This window comes from Gallinula chloropus, assembly GCF_964237585.1.
Source record: "Gallinula chloropus genome assembly, chromosome: 4".
In the NCBI taxonomy this organism is placed as follows: Eukaryota; Metazoa; Chordata; class Aves; order Gruiformes; family Rallidae; genus Gallinula; species Gallinula chloropus.
In genome coordinates this window covers 9,269,212-9,283,163 of record NC_140088.1, presented here as the reverse complement: position 1 = coordinate 9,283,163, position 13,952 = coordinate 9,269,212, and the positions used below count along the sequence as shown (strand labels likewise).

At 38.4% G+C, this 13,952-nt stretch overlaps 1 protein-coding gene across 1 annotated transcript in view; it reads left to right on the top strand.

The window, feature by feature from the left end:
- Positions 1-13,952, top strand: part of NUBPL (NUBP iron-sulfur cluster assembly factor, mitochondrial) — a gene marked incomplete at its 5' end in the record, with an annotated part of 83,705 nt that overhangs the window by 33,546 nt on the left and 36,207 nt on the right. The window lies entirely within an intron of this gene.

Below are 13,952 nucleotides of genomic sequence, written 5' to 3'. Positions count from 1 at the left end.
ATGCATTAAGGTTGCATGTTTAGACTTTGAAGTGACCCAGATTGTTAATGGGTGACATCCATTCCAGGGATTTAAACGTATACCGCTTGGAGATGACTAGGTTTCTGTATGTCTTCTCTAAATGCCTCCAAATCTTGTGCTCCCTTAATGCCTGAAAAGAAGATTTCTACCCTTCCCCCCAGTGCTTTCCCATTTTTACTGAATTCTTCACTAGCACAGACTTCAGAGAAGTGGCAGTCATTGCCCATGTCAGACAAACCATGTGTCTGCCAAAATTTCAGGAAGAACATCCTTGTTTGGATTTGGCCTCTAAAAATAAGGAATATCCATGCCAATAGCTGTGGAAGGCTGTTCTGACCTCTGTGTGTGTTGCACTGTGCTGCCCAGGGTCACAAAGACTAGAGCCTAAAACCGTGAAGGTAAAGCTGAAGTTAGTATCTGCTGTATCGGCGTGCTCCACCCTGGGAGACTGACGACTGGCAGGCACTCCAGTGCCGTTACTTCAATCACTAGTATCCCCAGATGGGAAGCATGTGCCAGCATCCTTGTGGAGGATGCGGGTGATGCCGTGTAATGAGCTAGTTGCTCCCTAGCAACCAGCAAAGCAGTTACATGCTGGCTGGCCATGCTTTAGGAACGAGACAGAGCCCATTAATGCTCAGGGCATCAGCAATTTGCCTGACGGTGGAACCTGAATACTGAAAGAGTAGGGCTCTACAGCTAAATTTCTTTTCCTCACAAGCATTTTGCTCCTGCTTGATGACGAGGGTAGTCTTAAATCAGTGCTAGAAAAAGTTGTTTGCATCTCCTTTTTTGAAGAAAGAAGCTCACAGATCACAGCGAGAAACAGCAGGTTCCATCTGATGTACAAGTGGTTTTTAGAAAATAATGAATTTTCCAGACTAACACATGCTATTTTGGCCTAATAACCAGTAATGTCCCTTCTGACATGGATACTAATCAGTCTCAGGAAGGGGTTAACTGCAGAACCAATGGTGTTATAGCCTTGGACGCATAATCCAGATAGGACTGTGTCATGCAGTGATGTTTTTAAAGATATTATCATTCTGTTTTATATTAAAAATAATTTGGTGATCTGTTGGGGGCTCTGAAATGTTTCCGTTTTCTCTTTCTCTGTTCTGGTTGGTCTTAGCTATAACCTCTTGTTGGACAGGATAAAGTTACTTGCAAGAGTAAAATACTTCTGCTTGTATTTAACCTTCTTAAACTATGTTCTTAAGAAACAGCTGCTTTAACTATATAGCTACATATAAATGATGCAAGTTAGCTCCCTAATGTAGATTTATAGTATAATGTAAGTATAAGAAGCTTGTGTGCATTCAGGAAAGCTGATAAAACAAGAAGTTCTTAAAATAATTGAGTCAGGTGGCTAGAAAACAGAGTTTCCTAGACTTTGTATTAAAAACACTGGTGGTATTTTATAATTGTGTTTGTTGTTAGATGGTGGAGGGGCATTTTGTTTCTTTTAAGAACATCAAGACTAGGTGTTCACTCTCTTGAAGAACTTTGGGTGCTTTTTGTTTGTTTGTTTGTCTTCCATATGAACAAATCTTTTCCAGAGTTTATCATGCTTAAGATACTCCAATAAAGCATTGAAAGGTTTAGTTCCCAAATTCATTAATGGGGTTTTGTTAACTTATAACTGGTATGTGCCTTTAAGGAGTATTTAAGTGCTTCTCTTACACTTGCAACTTTCTTGTATTTATGGAATTCTTACTTTGGAAAATGCATTTGTTAAATATATGCATTAAGTGCTTTCTCCAATACTTAATGCACATAACCTCACTCTTTGCAATACTTGTATATTTGCCCTTTTCCGGTTTTACTACTTTGGTGGATTAATGGATTTTCAGCACTGTCTGGAGTCAACCACATTTTTGTCTCTTGTGTATGGCCAGGATGTACATCACTTTTCAGAGAAATCACTACCTTTTAAATCCAGCCACGTGTCTGACAAGCTACCTTTGTTCTTGTGTGGCAGACTGGTAGATAACAGGAAAAAATACTGAAGACTAAAATTAGTGCTTGGTCTTCCTCTGATAATCTATCTCATGAGCAAGGATGGTTTTCTGGAACGTACCATATCATTTGCCTTAAACAGAGTTAGAAAAAAATGTTCCTTCTAATACAAAATAGAACTAACAGTTTAGTATACTGTGTTGCATATTTTGCATGTGTATCAAATCACTATGTGAATGAAAATATATAGCATGTTGATTCTACGATGTGCCCTACTTTAATAAAAAATAGTGCTCAATAGAAAAAAAGGAAAGGGATGATGATAAGTTATTGAAAGAAAACAAAATGCTTACGGCAATTACTTTTCACCTGTAGGAAAAATGAATTACAAACAGTAATGGAACATTTGATTCTGTGTAAACATACTCGTAACCCTTTCAGTTAAATATCTCTAGTTTACATGCCTGGAAATTACCAGAAGTTAACCTGCTTGATAAGTGACTGAGAAGTGACCTCTTTGTACGTGGAACCAGCTGTACTATAGTCCCATTTACACTTACATATTTCCCTGCCACAGTTATCTTAGTGTAAAAATTATTTTACCTCTGTTAACACTTCCTTTGAAGCTTGTTTAGAAGAGAGTCTTTCTATGTTTAGTTCAGTTTTTCAAAAGATCTATTCTCTGAAGCTGTTGTTAAAGCCCAAGTAAAGAGATTTTGATAGTTCTTCAGTGTTGTCTGTAGTGCTATGCCTTTTCTACAGTTTTCACCTAGTATAGACTTCAGAAGCTGCCTACTTTTTTGTGTAGTCGCATTCAATGCTTCTTCCTTTACTCTCAATCTGGACTCTGTGGCACAGTAGTTGGTTCGGATTAACCAGCTGCCTCAAAATGCATCATCTTGGAGTATGTGTTATGGGAGTGACTTTGAATTAATCTTTAGACTGAGTACAGTAAAGATGATTTTTTGAACAGTAATGTCTCTGAAAAGCTGTTGAAATAAATATAAAGCAGACAGCTAGGAACCTTAGAAATACAAAGATTTATTTTTTTTTTAAAGGCAAGCAAAACATCTTGGCTGGTTTAAAGTGTTTTAGAAACAAGGTTTTTAAATGGTCATCACCACTCTCCCATACAGTCTGTATGGTTACTTTCCTAGCATGTTCTCATTTCTGTTTGAAGATATCATGACAGTTCAGGGGGTTTCTTGTTTCAGCAGTAATAAGTAAAAAGTTTAATACAATGGACAGTCAATGTTGCTTTCACGCTGATCTTGATCTCTGTCTTGTTTGATGTGTGTTATCAAGTTGAAACACCAGCAGAGGAAAAAAATTATCAATGTGCCAGCAGACAGGTCAGCTTTTCTATTAAAAAAAAAAGGGACTACAAGTAAAATACAAGTGCATATTTCAGCACGTAGTGTTCTCCTTATATCTTTGTCATATCAATAGATAAAGTTGTATTGCTAATAGAAGCAAGTGTTACCTTCACAGCATGAATTATAGATGTCAGCAATGCATGCAGTCCCCTCAGAACCAGCCCATTTTCAAAGCAGAGATCCCTGGTTGATTAACATCCTTAACAGGATTTCTTACCCTGATGTGACATTTTAACCTTTGTTTTTGCAGGCCAGTTAGATCTTACCTGGCAAGGCTCTTGTATTTCTTCCTTATCGTGCACCTCTAGAGTATCTGGAACATTTTGTACGTTGGCAGCATCCTTGGTGTCGTATGGCTGTGAAGTAGAGCTTCAGTGCTGTTAGGTGTATTGTGAGCTCTAAAGGTTCCTTAGATGTACCTGATAAGGAGGAGCACATTTTCCCAGAAAGTCGATGAAGCTTTTCTGGAGTGGCTCAATTCTAGTGAGTCCCTAAAATGCTCTTCTTATTTATTATCTAATTGTAATGCCTCTGTCTTGTTCTTGATGCTTCTTTTAGCATTACTGTAGTGCCTCTATTTTATAAAAGATATGTATTAAAAGAAAATGAAAATATAACAAATTTTCACTGGGAGGGATATAATTTGAAAGGAAAGAATACAGGGAAATTAACAGAAAGCAAGTTTTATAAAACTTCCCATGCAGAGCAGTTACATGTGAGCCAAAGGAAATGGGGCCTTGCACTTTGAAGCATGCACAGGCTTTATTCCCTCTAGATTCAGGATGAAAACCATAAATTCAGCAGAAGGATGAGCAAAATTATTTTATTAGTAGAACCCAAGGCTGAATAGGGGCTCTAGTCTGAAGACCCAGTCTTGTCCTTTAAAAGCAGTTTCAAAAGCCCTCAGTTTATGTGATTATCAGAATTGTATGTAATTTTAAAAGTTTGGCTAAAGATGATGGGTGCTATTTTCCCTCTGAAACTGTCCTCTATGAGAAAAGAACTGCTTCAAAACCAGCACATGCCAGAGGTAACCGTGGTAGTATTTATATAGTAGAGTGTGAATGTGTGAATATACATAATGTACTCAAACCTTTTTTATAGCATAGTTCTCTGATAATTATCATACATAATTAGTTATAGAGTATCATGTGCTATTAGGAATAGGGAAGATAAAGGCAGATGGATAAATTTGGTTTTGAAGTGTTGAGAAGGCTGTGGGTTGTGAAGTCTGGGATGTTCCAAAGCCTCCATGAACACAACAGTAAAAAGTAATATTTAACATTTGGCTTGGAAACAGAATTTCATTCTTGGAAAGGCTTTATTGTTGTGGGGTTTTGGTCATTGCCTGAAGTGGCCCATCTCTATTAGAGGAGATCATAGATGTTCAATACTATTTTTGTTCGAATTAGATTAGTTGGTAAATTATTATGGGTAGTTGCTACTGTTTGAGAAGTTTATATGTAGTTACTGGTATTCTCCTTTCCACCATTTTAATCAGAGTGGATGCACATGTGAATTCGGAGACAATTTATCTTTAAGTGTGGTTTGGTTAGGTACACCTTAATGCTGCATGTGGGAAGACAAGGAAAATAGATAAAGTATTGAAAGTAAATGTATTTACACCTGGTAAAACAGCTCCCGTGCTGCCATCGACTGTTTTACTGTGTCTGTTCTGTGCAACTGAATGGCCTGTATATGGTGTCTGTAGGCATCAGTCCACTCTCATTTATCACGTGTACTTACAGCACGCTGTGCTAAATCTCTTAAGCACTTCAGCGTATAAATCTTCACAGTTTTATACTGTCTCGTTTGCCTGTATGCATAAATAGGTATCTTAGAAGCAGAACAATGGAGAAACTAGGGGGAACCATTCCAAATTAGAAGGAATGATGTGTATTTGTTTTGGAAGGGATACACAACAAAGAACATTGTCAGTTAGGTAGTTAGGTACTACATGCTGAGCCATCTGCCTGATTGATTAGTATGGTTTGTTAAGAGCAGTTCTTTGGCTTCTGTTTGTGTCCACATATTGTGTTCTGCCTTACTTTTTTGAGACCATGGAAATTCCTTTCTGTGTTCATACAGTGCTCAGCACTGTGGTGAGTTAGCACTTTGAGAGATGCACAGAAATATAAAAGCTAGTATTTACAACTTCCAAGTAAATTTAAACTTCCTTTGATACTTTTTCATATTTATGAAATAAATTTTAATACTATTTTCCATTGAGCACAATATATTTTCTGTGTCATGTTCCCAAATGCATGTATGTGTCAATAATATAAAATCTGTTTTAAAAAATGCCTGAGATTAATGTAAATGCATCACTGACATTCACCACCCCTGATATTCATCACAACCTTAATGTCTTTGCAGATGTATGATACATGCTACCTTGCAGATATATTTTCTCAAGCAAGAAGCATGTAATATGTGAAGAAACACTTGAGAGAACTGGTTTGGGTTTCTTTGTTTGTTTGTTTTGAGAAGGTTAAAGGGAGATGTGAACAGGTGTCTTCAACTGCCTAATGGCTATATACAGAGAAGATGTAGGTAGGTGCTTCCTGGATGTGCATAGTTGGTAGCACAAGAGGTAATGTATGGAGTAAGAAATTATTAATAAGAAATGTGAGGGGGTAGAGGGTTTTGTTTGGTTAGGGGTTTTTGCAGCGAAAGTCCTCACACATCAAAACAAGTTGCCTGGAGAGACTTTAAAATCTTTGTTTTTGGAGAGGTATTCAGAACTCAGCTGGGCAAGACTGAGTAACCTGCTCTGTGTTGGTCCTGCTTTGAGCTCCAGTGGACCAGGAGGGTAACCTCCCTACATCCCTTCAGATGGAAGTTGTTCTGTGAATCTGGAATTAGCTTTAAAATTGGTATTTCACAGCCTATTAGATTATTGGTGTACAACTCCATTAACATCTATAGCTCAAAGCAGAGGAAATGGCTTGGTCTTTCACAGAAATCACTGGTTAGAGCATTCAGCCAAAACCTAAACTGAAATGCAGGTGTCTCCCTAAAATGAGTGCCCTAATGACCGTCATGCTAGCTCTATTACATGGATGAATATACAATTAATTCTTGCAATCAAAGCAGCAAGTTACAACATAATGACTTTTCTTGGTAACTTTTCCATTTGTTTGCCCAGCTGCTTTAGGCTTGAGGTGCTGATGGGATCCATGTAGGCAGTGACTTAGAAGTTGAACCCCAATAAGCCTTGTCTCTTGAATGACCAACCGTAATATTAACTATCAAAAAAAAATTTAGAAACCTCTTACTTTGATAGAAGTACCGTGATCTAGGAGAGGTTTAAAAATGGGAATTCTGGGCTTGTGTATGTTGATGTGCTCTCAGGAATCTTCGAATTAAGTGGCAGTGCCATAAATAAGGTTGTGCTAGAGACTTAAGGTAATTTTATACTTTAGCTTTAATAGGTTACACTCTAGGATGCAGACCTTAATGAAACTCAGTTTAAGGCATCCAACCCTTCTTTGTTGTGCACAGAGAACCATAGGTTCATGGAGAACCATAGTTTTTTCTAGGTTGGTTTCTTTTTTCTTTTTTTTTTTTTGTCTTGTCTTCCTATAGGTGTCTGCTCTGGATATTTTACAATCTAAAACTGGACAAAGAACAAATCAACCATGGCCGCAAAAGACATAAGAAGTTACATGTATAAAATAAATCTTCTATGTCCAAGTCTTCTAGAAGAAAGGCAAGCAGGGATGGGTTCAGGAATAGATTTTGGAGACATGGATTTGAAGGCTAGCTGAAGTGGTTTTAAGTGTTTGATACACAGGAGTACTGGTGGTACTAATTTACATGAAAAATTTCAAAATACAGGCTACAGTAGACACCTGCTATTCTTTACCACTAATAAAGGAGTCTGTTCTTTCATTCTAGCTGCTGTAGGTTCGATGCAAAAGGGGACATGGGGTATTGCTGTGCTGAATATTGCAGTGTGTAAGAGGTAGTTACCCTGCCTGCAGGAATGGAAAGTTAAGCCAAAGCCTAGGCTGGAACCACTGCATGCCTGTGATGGTGGGAATATGTCACTTGTCATAGAATCATAGAATCATAGAATGGTCTGGGTTGGAAGGGACCCCAAGGATCATAGAGCTCCAACCCCCGACACAGGCAGGGACACCAACCTCCAGGCCTGGATCTACACAGGGCTGCCCAGGGCCCCATTCAACCTGGCCTTGAACACCTCTAGGGATGGGGAAATTCCAGGGGTACTGTCTGAGAGGTTACTTCCCCCTCCTGGATTTACCTTCATACTCTTTGGTTACTGTCTTAGGAGCGAGGTAGATTTTGAAGGTAGCAAAAACTTCTTATCCTTCAGATCCATGGTTTGAGCAAATTGGCATAGAGTTCCAGTTTTGCTGTGTTTCATCACTTATGTGGGAAATGCCATTGGGGGGCTTGCTCAAAGATGAAATTATTATTAGTGTGGGCAAAAAGCTGTCTCATCAGTATAAAATTACTGAGAGCGTATTGGTGGATGAGAGGGAGCGCTGAAAGGGTATATGGAAGAGAATGACATGTATTGGGTCAGGAAGAAAATGACAATAACAAGCTGATGGCTCTGATTTTTTTTGGTAGCTATATTTTGAATGAATTGAAAGGATCCCCAGAATAGTAATAGTGAGTCAGTGATGGAAATTATTCTTATTGTAAATGTAAAGAGCAAGTGAAGAAAAAGCACTGCAGTGAATCCAGAAGATTTTTTAATTTTTTTGAGTGTGGATTTTATTTTTAACATTTTGTTGTTGTTGTTTAGGAAGGGCACTCTATCAAGAGATTACCATTGAAGGCATTTAACTTGCATTACTGCAGTACATTTTCAAGACAGGACAAGGCTGAGATGCTGCAATGAGAAATTGTAGCAAAGGTATCAGAAACATGAATAGCTCTTAGTAACTTTATTCAAACTTTTACCTTTTTGCCTTTTAATACACATTTAAGAGTCAGTGCACACTCATCCGTTTATCAGCAGGATAGTACCTGGAGTGTATATGCTCAATGCATATTAATGTTGTTTCTCTATATTTTGTGCTTTGGCAGTATCTTCTATTTCACAACGTTTGCTAATTTCAAAATTGACTTGTGCTTCACAATATTTATCCGTGTACAAATATGTGTTTATACTTTGCAGTGCACAGTTCTAAAATACAGTAGTCTCACCAGGTGTCACTACAGTGAAAAATTTGCCACTATTTCAGTAATGACAAACTATTTCTTCTGTTTTATTTTTCTGGTTTGAGTTATCTTAGTCTGATGTTTGTATAGAGATTGTTAGTTCAGCACAAAGTCTGCCTCTTTACAGTTTTGAAAATATACCCAAAAAAAGGCAAGCTGAGACGTCACTGTTCTTCAGAAGCCTGGGAGCAGTTGTATCTTTAGGGAGTTGGGATGCTTTTGTGTTTTGGGGTTGGTTGGGTTTGGGTTTTGGTTTTTTTTTTCATTTTTTGAGATATGAAAATGAAAAGATGGAAACATTTCATCCCTACACATAAGATCATTGATATTCTGTATTTGTTCTATTTAGAAAGTTCAAGTTCTACTATTGACATATTTTGAAAAGAGGAAAAAACACTTCGTAATGAATAGTGGCCAAACTGCAGTGCTAAGTCTGCACTTTGATATGCTGCTAAGCCTGCATCTACAGCTGGCAGGCAGTAAACAATAACTCTGAATGCTTGTGAGATTTTTTTTTTTCTTAAATCTTGAATAAGCTTTCATTTAAAGCAAGGGAGGTTAATTGGCATCCTTCATTTTCTTGCTGAAATTAAGGAAGTCCTTTCATGTACGAGCAGGTGACCTGCTCATATCTTACAAAATAACTTGGTTTAAAAAAAGGTGGTATTAATTTTTTGTTACACTTGCTTTGCTAAGGCTAGAGGACAAATAAAGTAATCTCTTCTCACCCAGAGCCCACTGAAATCAATGGAAGTCTTGATGCTAATTTCTACACCATGCTCTAGTTGTGATGTTGATATTTAGAAAAGCCTGTTACAGGAATTTGTATAATCATCACTAATTTGCTCAAATGCTAATAATCACCTTGAAAGGTCCTGTCTGTCCAGAGAGAACTGCCTTAACCAGTCCCAGTTGGTGTGTACATATTGAGAGGGAATTATTGTACTTCCTGGAGTTGAGAAGCTAAACATAGATTCAGAGATGTACTGCAGCCAAAAGTATGGGAGATTGACAGAAAGCTCCTTCTTTCTACCCCTCTGCCCCCCTGCTTAACTCCCCATGGAGTCCAGTTATTCCCACCATCACCCTTTTGACTGAAGTGCTCCTCTGTGTTTTGGGATGGGTGTGATTGAAAAAAAATATGGGCTTGATTCTTTATTTTTGTTTCTGGCTGAAGCTACAAAACCTGTTTTGTTGCCTTTCTTCCCTTAATGAAGGAAGCAGGATCTATATGGATCCCTGTTGCTTTATTGGCTTGCGTTAGCAGCTGATATGAAAAGGGATTATAGTGTCTGAAAGGAATTGACAATCATAGAAAGAAGTGTTAGGAAAGCCAGAAGAAAACAAAAACATTAGCCAACAACTTACTGCTGAACTGGAAGCGTTTTCAGCAAATGTATTTTAACTGACTTTGAAGATTTAAAAAAAAAAGGAGGAAAAAAAAAGCCTAACAACATAGTGAGAACGTATTTACAGCAAACATTTCTTGGCCTGGTTCCTCAGCTGTCATGGTTCTGACTGTGCAGCTACTGCTGCTGTGGGAACAGGCTGTGAGTGTTTCCTTTGCTCTGCTTCCAGTAGTCTCATCTCTCCCACAGATTACACAGGTATGCATGTGTCTGCCCTCCTTTGCATAAAACAAAACAAATGCAAAACATGCAACTGTTTTGCTGGGCTTGTTGACTAGACAGGAAGAAATGGCAGAGAGCTCATCATGTCTCAAAATGGCTGCACTGGGGCTAGAACTGATTTTTTCCCTTCTTTTTTCTTTTTTTTTTGTTTTCTTTTTTTTTTTTTCTTTTTACCCTTGAGCTTTTAAAGGAACCTAGTTTTAGGTTTAAAGTTTCTGTGCAACAAAGTTAACTTTGTCCCTAAATGGCATCCAGCTCCATTCTTGGGAAAAGCTGGCAATTTAAGTATGTTCTGAAGTGTTTGCTAAACAAGAATACGGGTGATAGAGGAACTTTCTTTTCTCAATGAAGCTTCCATTATTTACATGCAGCTTTTCAAACAATAGAACACACCTAATGCCACTATTTTTCTCCACTAAGTGCGTCTGTTCTTTGATTCTAGATGCTGTAGGTTAGATGCAAAAGGGGACATGGGTATTGCTGTGCTGAACATTGAGGTGCCCAGGAGTTCAGCACCCTGCCTGCAGGAATGGAAAGTTTAAGCCAAAGCCTAGGCTGGAGCCACTGCATGCCTGGGATGGTGGGAATATGTCACTTGTCGTTCTCAGTGGTACTGAGAGGTTAGCCTAACACAATAGGTGCAGTATCTTAGAATGCTGAAGTTTAGAGCTTCGTGTGGAATAAGTGGAAATATATGATCTAACCCAAAGTCAGTTGGTTTGCTGGCTGGAAATGAACAATACTGACCATACTGAGCAAGGGGGCTATAAGGAAAAGCCTGTGGGATGAGTGTCACATTCTGGCTTTGTCCTGTATTTCAGCACTTAACTGTAGCCTGTATCAGACTGCTCAGTAGAGCAAGATTGAGAGCCAAAGTCAAGCACCTTCTGCTAGGTGCCAAGACCTTTCTTTCAATTTAGCTTGACAGGCTTATTCTCTGTTCATAATAACAGCCTGGGAAGTTTCCATGGTCAGGGCATGGGAGCTGCAAGTTCACTTATTTTCTCAATTTGTCATTTAAGCCTGTGTTTCCAACTGCCCAGGAGAGTGCCCTGAAATAACATACAGCAGTCAAAATCTTCTGTTTTACATGTAGGGATGCAAGATTCCTGGGGGCAGGACTATAGGCATGTGAAGGGGGAGCATGGCTGGTGCTGTGTAGGAAATTCAGTTAATCTGAAGTTTCAGCTTTCCAGGTTAATACCTCAGCTGCTGGCCTTGTATAAGGCCCCAGATTCCTCTATGGCTCTTGCATCCTTGGTTGTACAGGTGAATGCTACCTGCCTGAGAAATTGAAACTCACATCTTCCAATTCATGGATGTGTTCTCTCATACGTCTATTTTATGATATTAAACAGCTGTAATTACAACAGCAGAACCACAGGGGTTTTGTGGGTGTTTTTGTTGGTTCAGTTTTGTTTTCCTTTGGCTGCTGCAAGCGCTCAGCTTTCTGTTCCGTGTTCTCACCGGCAGGCGCACGAAGAGCCTGGCTGCTGGGCTGGGTCTGTCAGACTTGCTCCTGTCTCACAGATGTCTGTGTCATTAATGGCTCTGCAGTGGGCTTCTGGTTGAAACTGGGTGCTCGATGGAGATTTTGGTATTTCCCTTCCTGAGTACTCAAGAGCCTTGGGATAATTTTTAGGGTTGTTTCTGAATGCATAGGTAGAGCTCACCAAAGGTGCTTTTCTTAGGTGGATTTTTTTTTTCCTCTTATCTTCAACACTTTATATTTTTGATCAAAACGAAAGTGCAACCTCCCCATGCCTGTTTAGCATTGCACACTAATTTTAGTTAGTAGATAAGCTATTAATATAACCATACAAACAGCTTTTTATAATTAACACTGCATTAATGTATGTTAAACTGATTGCACAGGGTTATGGATTGTTTTAATAATCCAATTTGCATTCTGACCATTGTTGGCAGACTTAAACCATGCTCCTGTATCTCTCTTGCTCCCGGAAATAACTGCAGATATCTAGGAAGAGCTGTGGGTTTTGTGCCTGCATTCTTTGTAGAAAGTGATTATTTCTCACATACCAAGTGATTGACACAAGCGTAAAGTAATTGCTCTTAAGGTAGCAGAGATGAGTATCTGTTCTAGCCCTCCCCTAAACAGAACCCCACCACACTTTTCTGTACTATTTATGAAGCTGCTGCGGATGTTTCTCCTCTTACAGTGTTTTGCTCTCATCAACAGTATCCTTTAAAAGAAGGAATATGTTCTCCTGGGAGAACGATGCCATTGGATTACAGTTCCAATTATGCAACTGAAGAAGGTGCCCATTTTAAGTACTTTTTCTGCTGGATGTAAACAGGTTTTTTTCTGTATAAAACCCATTAAGTAAGAATTGGAACTAAACAAATATCTAGGAAGCAATTGAAAATATGACGACTGTCCCTTGCTTGGCAGTAATCACTAGAGATCACTGAAACTCAGGGTATCAGGACCTGCAGCAAATTATTTTAATTGGGTTTAGAATACAAGTAATACTTCTAATTTACTGTTGCAGATTCATAACTCAGGGCACTGGTGAATGCAAAAGCACGGCTCTGTGGGCACAGCAATTATTTTGGCAATCTATATGCAATGCTTGCACAGATTATCTGCTGTTTGATTCATAGTAAACACTATTCCAGGAAAAAGAATTCAGCTCATCTTTAAATTGTGGGAATATCATGTGTGCAACTGCAAAATGTGTAGACTTTTGAAATTGTATTTATTTTCATTTTTACATCTTGTCCGTGTCTTTAATACTCCTTCTGTGTTCCATTCTTCATAAGGGTGACCTACCTGCAGTTATTCTTACTCTTTTCTGGCCCAAAGGTGATTCTTTGAACAAGGAACCTATACCAACTTCACAGTTACAGTCCCATCATTGACAATCCAGCAAGTCAGTCATGTGCTCTGCTTGCTGTCCCGTGTGGTCTTGCTTATGTCCTTTGTTAATGCTCAAGCTCTTAAATCTTCCTGTAGACCAGACAGTTCTATATTTTGTGCAGCCTTGCTGCAACTTCTTGGTGGGACTATTGATTCTTTTGCTCCAAGGGTAATTCAAGCAGACTCTCTGTTGCTGGTGTCATTAGCAAGGGCAGACTGTTTTGAATTAAGTGATTGGGTTAGAAATACTTGTGAATTTTAACTATGGAAAGTTTGGAGGATGTATTTTTGTCAATATTTGTGAAAATCCAGTAGCTTTAAAAAAAATATTACATTTTCTTATTGAACATTTCACCTCATGTTTCACCTCAAGGCTACTTTGAGATCTAACATCTCACCAGGGAAAACCCAAGTCCTATATTCAGATTTTACTGTCTTTTGGCCTCAGTTCAGCAGTCTACATCTAATTGATTCTATTCCAGTTTTTATATTGTACAATTTGTGGTAATATTGGAGGGTTTTCTTCAGCAGCATTTTAAGTGACTTGAATAACATCTATCATGTTATTTTCTTATGTGATCCTTTTTCTGAAGGCCTCAGTAGCAATTCCCTTTCCTGTACCAAAAAGCATTCTACATTGTACTTAAACATTATACATTGTACTTAAACAGAATTTTCTGTGCTTTTTAATCTAATGATTTTTTGGTTAAGTACCAATTTAAAATCAGTGACTTGATGATGTTCATGAAATGGTGCCACTGTTAGCCTGTTGGTACCCCAATAAGGAATTTATTAATTTTTATTCATTTTCTTATTGTACCAGAATATGAGCTGAAGCATAAGGAAGTGAAGTAACTTCTGAAGAGAATTAGGAGCCCTGCTTTC